The sequence below is a fragment of the Sycon ciliatum genome, chromosome 3, assembly GCF_964019385.1.
Source record: "Sycon ciliatum chromosome 3, ocSycCili1.1, whole genome shotgun sequence".
NCBI classification, from domain to species: domain Eukaryota; kingdom Metazoa; phylum Porifera; class Calcarea; order Leucosolenida; family Sycettidae; genus Sycon; species Sycon ciliatum.
The window spans coordinates 14,301,673-14,313,016 of record NC_088645.1 but is presented as its reverse complement, the minus strand read 5'-3'; positions in this window follow the sequence as shown (position 1 = coordinate 14,313,016).

Genomic DNA, 11,344 nt, shown 5'->3' with positions numbered 1-11,344 from the left:
TTCACCGTGTTGTGCGCAGAAGCTAAGAGGCAAGTGGATTGTGGTGTCTGAAAAAGGGGAAACACACAAGGCACTTGTGCTGGCAGTCTCGTGGCTAATATGCCTTAAGGCCATGTTTGCAAAATTATAGTGATTACAAACTATAGGCTATAGCATTGGCTTTCTTATCATACTCCTCAACGAAACCGCTTCTTTTAGACACCCACGTGAGTTCCTGATAGCGTTGGATTTCAATGTATCTCTGATAGCAAGCCGCACACCAAGTGCTGTCCTGATATGGCACAAAATGCTATCCTGGTAGATCTACAGGATATTGAAGCTGTTCCAATAAAGGAAATCTCATTGTGGCCCAGAGGATACTCGCGATCACGATGGTCGTCCGATAGCACTAGGCTACGCAAGGAGAGTGCACGAAATACCTTCGCTCCGCCGCATCTTTTAGCCTCCTCCAAAGGCCATACCGGTACCAGTGAAACGCTGTTTTCAAGGCTTCTCTATTGCGAGTTTGGTATGCGATCGAATTACCAATTGATGGATAACCTCTCATCGCATTACGCTGACAAGATCGGGTTTAGTGACAAAGACACCCTGTACCCAGTGGCTCGAAACATCTTTCGATTTCCGACACCATAGTCAGATTGCTACCTGAAAGGCTCAAATGATTAACGCACAGAAGCATCCTGCAAAGTCAATTCCTGTTAGGTAATGTGGTATGTACTGTCCGCCCTCGTACCACACCCATGCACGTCTGCAGCAGGGAGAAAGTTGAGAATAATTTAACCATCAGGGCGTTGGATTCTCGTGGTGCCTTCAAATAGTTGCTCAAGAAACCCCATCCCATTCCAGGCGGTATCACAGTTACTGGCATTGATATCGTATCTACACATGCACTATGCACGTCGGTATGTCCTTCGATTTTCAACATGTACATGTACAACCATGTTGAAGAACTGAGGCTTTCCAACACCACTGCCGTGTTGATTGGTCAGCAACGCTTTACAACAAATCGGCCGAAACTGAACATCGCACGTACATGTAAATGTACATGTACATGTACATTTACACCTAACCCACCATTATTTGCGCGTTTACGTTAGATCGATGTCAATCCTATCCAGGACATCATGTTAAATTGTTGACACAGTACATGCGGGTCTGGGAGGACTTGCGAGCGTTTGTGACCAAATTGGCAGAATCTCCCTTTTCACATTAGCCGATGGCGTATCGGGTACGAGTGCCCTGAACACACCGGGCACGAACCTGCTTCTGTACGTTCCACGACGACCGTGAATGTCCCGGGACTGGGAGGAGCTGAAACACTGGGAAGGAGTGACGGGCACTTGGTATATTTAATTCATGTAGACACAGGTTTGATGGAGAAGTGAAGGGGCACACTCTGAGCTGCACGCGTTGCTGCACGCTTTCATGTAGCACCGAACGCAATACGAGACCACTATCTTGTGCGTTTCGAGTAGATAGATCTCGTGCGTGCATTGAACCATGGGCAACTTACTTGGCGTGCAGCCCAATCTAAGCACAGAATGTCCAGACGATGATATCAAATTAATATTATTTTACAATTACTCCCTAGCTCGAAGCAATAACGTCTTTCGTCGTTTGTAACATTGGAGACGATACGCAGTACAATTTTTAATGTGGACATGTAGAAGCTAAGCTAGGACACACTGTCTTGCAGCTGATGCACTCCATCTGCAGGCCTGTGGCCCACAGGACTACGGGTCAGTGGTCTGGTAGATGATCTAGGGTGAAGATGACAATTTCTCCCCGGGACACAATCAAGAGAAGCTGTCGCTAAACAAAACCAAACCATAAAGCAATAATTGAAAATCACCATAGCCACCTACCCATATCCCAAGGAAGGTGACACGGAGAGGGAGAAAAATAACACACACACTGTGACAGCATGCATGATCTCTGCACTATCAGAGCATTATACAGATAGCGTGATTCAATGGCTTACCGAATTAGAAACCGCCGTTTTCCTTTGCTTGCTTTTGTGAACAGCACGCTGACTTGGGTTTAGAAGGTGGCTTAACCGCTCTTGCAATGAGAACGTAGTCCGTTTCCAGTGCTCCCTCTGACACCAAGTACCAGTAGATATACTGTAATTCAACTGGAGCTCTTTTCTTCCGTTCACACTCACAAAGCGATGATGGCTTAGCGCCACACCTCACCCCTACCAATTGCAAGGGTACGGAAAAGTTCACACTTGAAGGTGGCGGTCCAGGCACGTCTCTCCACGACTGGGCCTGCAGGAAGCTCAGCGAATTATCCTGCCACGACGAGGTGGCAACCCAGCTTAACCAGGTATCCACCACACGAGAGCACAGCTGTAACAGTAGCAGTGGAACTGGTGGTAGTGTTCACTGCTGGACATGCAGCGATCCTGCCCTGTGCCAACTCAACGCAGTATCACTTGATACAACGTACATGCACAGTACAGGTACGCCACACTATCCTCCGCCGTCTAGTCTAGATAAGGGCATGCGAGATGATGCGTCCAGGCCTGCCACTGCCTTCGACTACGGACTGACGGCTGGAGAGTGGAGTGACGGTTTGACGGAAGGTGCACATTGGTTGATAGGCAGCGGCAGTGTCGTACAACATCGGATACCCTGTACTCACTCTGTGGACGGCGGTACCATAACTAACCGTCTATGCTGACGATATCACTGCGGAAGGTCTGCGGTATGAACGCGCTGAAAACCTATGAACATTTCAGCGACCTCTCCGCTCAACACTCTCACCATTATTATTTATTATTTATTATGTGCTTGTTCGCGTAGACATCAGCATGGCCTGCAGCTGCATTAATGGGCATGCAAATCATGCAAACCAGCCAAAAATGTTCGCATAAGCCACTTCGAATAGATACAAAAGACCATAACAGTTTCAGAAAAAGAAGAAATATGCGAAAAGAAGACAAAAACTAGGGTGCCGACACCACTCGGGCACAGATGCCCACCCAACCGCTTCGGTCAGCAGCAAGGGCACGGAACGCCTCCAGATCGACTTTGCTTGACAAGGAAAGTCCAATCCGCTTGGCATCATCTTGTAGTAGCGTTGGTAGTGTGTGTCTTGGTCGTCCCCTCCAGCCCGCTGGGCGAGGCTCTGCGAAGTACGCTCCCATGGCCAGTGATGGTGGGGAGTCAGCCGGGAGCCGGAGGACGTGCCCAAAGAGCCTCCACCTAGCTCTCAAGATGATAATGCCGAGAGGAACCGCGCCGGTACGCTCATAGAGCCTCTCGTTCCTAATCCGATTCGGGAACACAATGCCGATTAGCGCCCGCAGCTGTTTTCGGTGGAAGGCCTCAATACGGCTCAGCTGCTGTTTCGTTGGTGCCCATGTTGCACAATTGTAGCAGAGTACAGGGAGTACAAAGGCATTATAGAGCCGGATGCGGAGATCCTCCGAAACTAGCGACCTACGGATCCACAGCGTCCAGAGTTTACCAAAGGCAACAGTTGCCAGTTGCTGTCGCCGTAGCATATCCTCGGCATCACCTAATAGGGACCCGAGTTTCTTGGTGGTTCGCCACTCCTCCTCGATGCGATCAGTGTGCCGTTCGATGTGCGTGTGCTCTGTTTTGGTCTCATTCACTTTCAAATCCCATTCGAGGAGCTTGTTGGATATGGTTGGAAGGAGGGTCCTCAGCCTCTCACCATCAGTAGTCACGAAATCCACATCGTCGGCGTAGGCAGTTTCAGTTGGTAACCCCAGGGAGATATCGGCAGGGGGACGTGGTAGAAGAAGAGGCCGGACATCACGCAGCGCACCCTCTCACCATACCGATAACAATGCTACATGTACATGTAAAACTGCCCATTGTGTACTAGTACACTCATGTACATCCCATACTGGTATAGGTGTACGCTTGGCTGTTTTCCTAGTTGACCCTGTCACGTGTTCTCTTACTTTCACTTTCGGCTCAGCGCCGCCGCGTGTACGCCAGACCGTTGTAAGGAACTCTAGCGTGCTGCTCGGGGGCCTCGTCCGTACTCGTACCCTGTCCACCCCTCGTAATCATGGCAATGCCCCATAGATACAAAGAGCCACGAATAGCGCTACACATACATGTAGATCTCAAGTCTGTGGACAGCAACTGTTTCGCTCGTAGATCTCCATAATCATACCAATGTGCCTAGCTCACGTGTCATTCCGAATCGGAACATTGCTAGATATCCCACATCTCTCTTGTCCGCACCCACTTGCTACCACCCGTTACGAGCACCTCTGGATTCATTCCACACAGAGCAGCGCTGTCATAGAGCCCAGTGTTAAATTGCTACCACCCTGCGTCCTTCTATCCTTTCCCTTTTCTTTTCACTTTCGCTTCGGCTTCTTTATCTCCCCCGGTTTAGGCCAAGGCCTATGGAGAATCCATACAAGATTACTCTACGTCATGTACTAGTAGCTGTCTTGTACTTGTACCATTGTGACCAACACTGCTCACACGTACACGTACACGACGTACATTGTCATGCTTCATACCATCGTCCCACTGGCACTGCACCGTCTCACACCCGTATAGATGATGAGGAACACAGTAACGTTAGGAGCATCTATTCCAGAGGACCAGAAGGTAGGCGAGCCCCAGGACGTTCTCTGGGCCCTGGTGCACATGCTTCGAAGGTACATGTATTTGCAATGCAATTGCAGTACAGTACAGTATTGTAGAAGTTCCGTTGCGTGAGGTACTCGGCAATACTAGCCTTCTCGTCCCTTTGCACTCCCCGGCCGCCAAGGCAAGGGAAGCGCAGTTTGGCATTTGGACGGCCATGCTGGCTGAGATACGACTGGATATACTACGGTATGCTAAACGTCAGTCAGTACCCGTGAGTGTTGTGGAATGCATATCCAGTACATTGTGTAGAGAGTATAGCGTGACGACCAGCGGCAGGGATACCAACGTTCGTCCTATCGGGGGCTTGGCCCAGCTATCGTCGTCATACTATCTCGTAGCGCAGTGTCTGACGTGGTCATCATCACCTCAGCATGGCGTGCAGTGCTTGGCTTGCTCATCGTCACAACCGTGTGCCGTGTATTTTAGCTTGGGTGTCCTCTTGGCGGCCGGTCGGAAGATATCAGCAACAAGCTTGGCCGCGAACGAATCCTTTCTTTCTCTCCTTACCCGAACGCTCAAGCAATGATGTAGCCATTTCCTTTTTGTTCTCTATTTCATTTGACAGCGTTCCCCCGAAGGAGAAATTTGACAGGGCGTTAAAGCTTCAGGCTTCAGCCTGCCATGTACAGTTTGTACATGTGCGGGGCATAAATGTCATCACCGACTTTCATCACCTTGCGGATATTCGAGTGAGCTAGGAATACTGCCTGGCCACATCCTGGATACGGAGACCCTGCACGACTATGCATCACTAGACTGTATTGTGTAGCACTTGGCCACCCTCTGTACATGAGTGTAGTGCATGCAAGACTGGGTAGTACTCGTACAAGTACAGCACTGAGTGTGTGCCGTATACAATAATGTACAATCACCCTTATATAGCTATGAATCTACTCGCTCAGGCTTGTACCGGTACATGTACATAACTGTATACAGTCGTCCCTCTCCAATCCAGCACCCTCGATAAACCAGCACAATTTTCAGTAGCCAAAATGTCCTCTTCATGCACATTGCAGCAGTAAATCAGATTTGTTAATCCAGCACCCTTCCTAATCCAGCACAATTTCCGTGGCACAAATGGTGCCGGAATATAGAGGGACCACTGTATCAGCAATTGTTGATACTCAGTATCAAAAGCAAGTTAGTTGTACTTCAGTACTTGTACTCTTTAAGTTGTATTTGTACCTCGAAGTACAATCACTTAGATGAACCTGACTCAGTGACCATAGCCTAGTACAGTCGTCCCTCTCTAATCCGGCACCTTTTGCAACGGCATTTTCTGCTGGATAAACAAGGGTGCTGGATTATCAAATCCTGCCCTCCAACCCGGCCCACATGTTATCATACATGTTTGTGTCGTACGTCAAAACGTAGGGATTTTCTGTGTCAAACCAAGTACTTTGTGAAATGCATGTCTATAACATACACTTGGGAATATCTTATGCACTAGCATAGGATATTCCCAAGTGTATGTTACATACATGTATGTTGTGTATGTTACAATGGTCCCTGACAGTATGCGATGTACAACTGCTGGATTAGAAAATCGAATTATGTACAGTTTGAGTGATTTGTTGCAGAAAATCGCTGCTGGAGGCGGAACTCAAGTGCCGGATTAAAGCGTAGAAAATGAACTGAAAAAATCCGTTTTGCCAGAAAGTGTGCTGGTTTGCAAGGGTGCTGGATAAACAAGTGCCGGATTAGAGAGGGACGACTGTATAGGACACTAAGGACAGGCTAGTGATGTGCTGAAGTCGTAGTTACTCCTCAGCTGGAACATAAACGCAGCTGGTTTGCATCGTCGATCGTTTTCATTTCCTTGGCTGGATGACAACCCGTCATACAACAGTACAATGCTGTCTACGTAACAGGAGGCACGTATCTTCTTCGAGTTCTTAAAATTAATACAACTACCAATAAAATATCAAGATCATCATTATTTTGTGCTTCTAAGTTCTAACCGTCGAGTAGTGAAATACCGGTATTCTACTACTCCCCCTGCTTCACTCACTGTGCGATCTCATACAACAGCGCACGCACTACCATTACCAATGCCAACACTAAAACTTGGAGAGGAACACTTTTTGAGAAGAGGACCATTACTCGGCATTACTCATCGCATGCCTGTATACGACTCGTAGTAAGTCAGGCATCGGATCCTAGGCATGCATGCATGGTCTGCTAAGCTACCAATCACCATGATCATCATGTCCACTGCTAGCTGCCAGTGCTGAGTGAACAACTTCAACGTGCCATGATCACAGCCCCTAGGCACAACTCACACTGCACACAGCCTCAGGTGCAGAGGAAGCGGATACTCTAGTTCCAGATTGTCCAAGCTAAAGACTATAATTATCATGACTGGAAGATGTTTGCTTCGTCTCCACGACTCAAACTCATCAGAGGAAAAACACGGCCCGGGTACATGACAGTCTCTACTATCCGCAAGCGCTACGGGCAGTGCATTATTTAATATTAATTTTCTGGTTTGAGTGACATACACTGTGGTCGCACCGTCAGGACAATCCCTTCAGGAGAAACAGCCTACGATCTACAACGACCCGAGGCTGCAATTCACTCCAATGTACTTCACGATAATATCGTCGGTGAAATGCACACTCTTCCTGGCATTGACCTGGGGCTGGCACTAACTTATCGCATTAATTGGTGTGAAGAAGGTTTCGGACACCGTCAGAGGCAAGCGTGAATACACGGCTTGAGAGCTGCGCCTTTGGGTACTAGCCAATGCTTTCCGGCTAGGTTCTACTTGCGCTGTTGACGAGATACAGACCAGCCAATGTAAACAGTTACTCAACACAAGGTGCTGGAATTCGCCTCTGCTAAATTCGCCGCATGCTTTCTACATACATGTACATTTTGTCATCTGTCGGTATATCTAAAATAGGAGGCCTATGATTGTTGTCATTGCTCAGAGCTACATACGGTGGACTCTTTGCAGAAGTGAGATCATTTCGCTGGAATGTGAATTTGCAAGTACAAAATATCTTCTTGATCACACACTTTCGGAACCCCTTTCCGACTTCAGACTAGAGAAGGACTGTGCATGTACCGGACAACACAGCACACCACCCGCAACGTGTAGCATACACCACAACAGACCACAATAGACATGGTTGGCATTTTACCGCTCACGCTAAATCCAACGGTACTCGTACCCGGCACCCAAAATACCGTCGGCTTCGTATCGTTTCGACGATAGCAAGCTCTGTTTTAATACATGTACCGGGAGAACGAAACGGTAAGATTCTAACTAGGGTGACGTCACGAGCCGATCGTTGTGTCAGAAACCGAAATGCTAACCAAGGAGTCGTATACCCATTATACGACTCCCTGATGCTAACCATGTCTTGAAAACACACGAAGAACGGTACAGACCGACGGTCGAAGTACATGTACATGTAAGCGTGAACCGTAAAAATCATACTAAAATGCTAACCATTTCGAATGTATCTTGCTACATGTACATGTACATGTACAAGTATGACGTTATAGCAAGCTGTGTCAAGTTTTTGGCTGGTTTGCTTGTTGGTGGTGTTGGTGTTGTTTGAATTTTCGAATTCTTTATTCTCACGATGGCACCATCGCCAATAAGAGATATGTTGTTGTAGGTAGATACTTTAAAAGATAGTTACGTTTTTATTTGAATTCGCAGAACCAAACGGGAGGTGTCGCCCAATTACATGGAAGCGAATGGAAACAATAAATTATTGTAGAAAATAGCCTAACATTACAGCAGGGTGTAGTACAAAGCGAAGAACGCTCAGTCAATGAATAACGTTAACGTTAGAATACAACACCGGGGAGGCGGTAAAAACAGCACCCGACTGGTACTGTGGAGTACCGCAAACGTTCAAAGGTACCTGTAGTGTTCAGTAGTGGGTGCTACTGCTAGCAAGACAGAACGGGAGGCAGGCTTGTTTGAACTGGTGGCACTGGGTAATACCACGCACGTCGGATGGCAGGGTGTTCCAGAAAATGGACCCGCTAGCGGGTGGACGGTCGTGGCCGGCTTTGGAGGCAGATTTGGGCACTCGCAGGCCCAAGCCCAAGCGCGCGCGTTGTGCGAGCGCTGGGTTGTTGTTGTTGTTGTTGTTGTTGTTGTTGTTGTTGTTGTTGTTGTTGTTGTTGTTGTTGTTGTTGTTGTTGTCGTTGTTTATTTATTTTACATCGCATGTCATATATGTAGGTATGCCCCATAGCGTCACGTACACGCATAACGTATAGGCTGGATGTATACATGTGCCGGTACAGTCGTCAACTTTAGTCCTTGGCGGATTCCTCCGGCCACTTTCAATGGGGTAGCCATAGAGGAAGCGGAGGTGCTGAAGTTGCTTGGAGTGCTCTTCGATCGGAGCCTCTCCTTCCGCTCCCACATTCGACAAGTTGCAGTCCGTGGTCACCAACGGCTTGGCTTCTTGAGGAAGGCTCCGCCAATCCTCGACAACAAAGCCAAGTATGCCGTGTGTACATGTACTATAAAAGACCAGGTACATCACCGAGCCATAAAGCTCATCGGCCCGGGGTCGCATCACCCAAGCCTCACTGTTCAGCGTTAAATCGCAGCACTCACATGCCTGTCCAAGCTGCACTGGATTGATGGTCCCCCAATCTGACCACCATGACACCACCGAGGATAGTTGCTGACCAGCACCGGCGCTCCGCTTGCCACCAGCAAGAGGAGCAGCACCAGCACCAACTAGCACCGACACTGCCCGCCAGAGCCCGTAATAGTTATAGTGCTCTCCGATCGTTCCCCCACGCTACGATCCAAGACGGGAATCGTCTCCCATCTGACCTGCTACGCAGCCTTCCCACGCAAGAATGCAGGCATTCAAGGAAGGCGCCTACAAGTCTCTCTGCAGTCGAGACTGGTAGACTCTCTCTACTCAGCCACAGATGCCCTCTGAACCCTCCGTGAACTCCCTCTCCGCTTGCACCCTGGCTGAGTGAGGCTGGCTCCCCCCCCCCCTTTTTACTCTATCACACTTCACAGGTATGATCTTTCCATTTTCTACCCTCTATCATGCAGTATTCTGTTCTCGAGGTTGCTTCGTGGTTTCTCGTAAAACAAAAAAAGGAAAAGTGGGGAGGCTTCCTGCAGTTTCATAAACAGTTAATAGTTCAACTCATTTCACAATAATTATTCCAACGTTTCGGCAAATTGCAAAAAAAACAACAAAAAATGTATTCACGTAATCAAGTAGGGTGCTCCGTTTTAGAGCGATCAGTTGCCTGATGATCGTGCCTATGTGAAACTCGGAGTTGCAACGCAGCTTCGGAAATCCCCTCCTCCCCTCTCTCTCTCTCTTGTGTCAATGACAATGACAAAATATGCCTTCAGTACTACATTGTAGCCTTTTACATAACACCGTACAGCATGGGTATTTATGGCAGCTTGTCACGTGAATATATGGCCATAGCCTGCCTATGTGCAGCAATATCCATAATAATTATGCGAATACATGTACCATGAATACGCAGGAAGATCTCCATGACACACTCACGGCTGCTGGCGATGGTATCCTACACTACAATTGTAGACCGAAGGCTATTAGCAAGAGTACATAACGGGGGTTATGTACTCTTGCAAGGGTCCGTACAGCGTGTCCACCATACTACAGATAGGCTACAGATTTTCTATTCACACCTACACAATGCGCAACTCCCACCCGCCAACCTCGCCATAAAAGCTGAAGATTAAACAAGCAAGCAACAAAACCCAAAAATGCTAGCCCAACAAACTGCCCACTGGGCCAGCTGCTGCTATACAGCAAGGCCAGGGTGGAGGTAGACCAGTTACACAATCCAGTATTCCATATTCCACTCAGACAGGTGATACTAGAAGTGTGGCTAGTCGCTACTAAAGAATCAGAGTACATAGGAAAGCAGAGTGCACAAGCAACGTCAGCAGCAGCAGCAACGACAAGAACCGTAATAAGTCGCTGCGGTCAGCTGGGAAGCAATCAGCTACTTCGAGTACTAGAATTAGTAAGTACCAGTCTATACTAAAAATTAATGTTTCTTGTGTGGTGCTACTATGACCATAAGTATATAACACTACGGAAATTTAAAATAACACCAACATTGCAACATCTTAAAAAATAGTTCTTGGCCACACACACACCTTTGACGCCCATCGCCGGAGGCAATGATAGCAATGCAACGGCAGAAGCCATAGCAACTTGTGCTGGGATTGCACCATTCAACAGCTTGCAAGGCTGAAGAATTGACCGTCACTATTCAGCCTGGTCTATACCATACAGCTATTTGAAGTGACTTTTTCTGGCCAGTGAATCCCTATTTTTGGTCTTTTCATGTTTTTCCCGCACACACATCACACCACATACTCCGGCATGCACTGGCTGTTGGTAACCACCCAGGAGAATGAAAGAAAAGTCAGGAAGAGTCTGAGAAAGAGAAGAAAGACGTGTGTGACCATAATCGTCGGGAATCGAACCCGCAACCTATCGATCACACACACACACACACACACACACACACACACACACACACACACACACACACACACACACACACACACACACACACACACACACACGCGCACACGCATGCATATGTAGTGTCTGCCAGCCTGCTCGTGTCCGAGGCACTTTGGCAGCAGTCCCGGGTACTGCTGACCAATGCAAGTACATGCACACGTACATGCATCCAGTGGT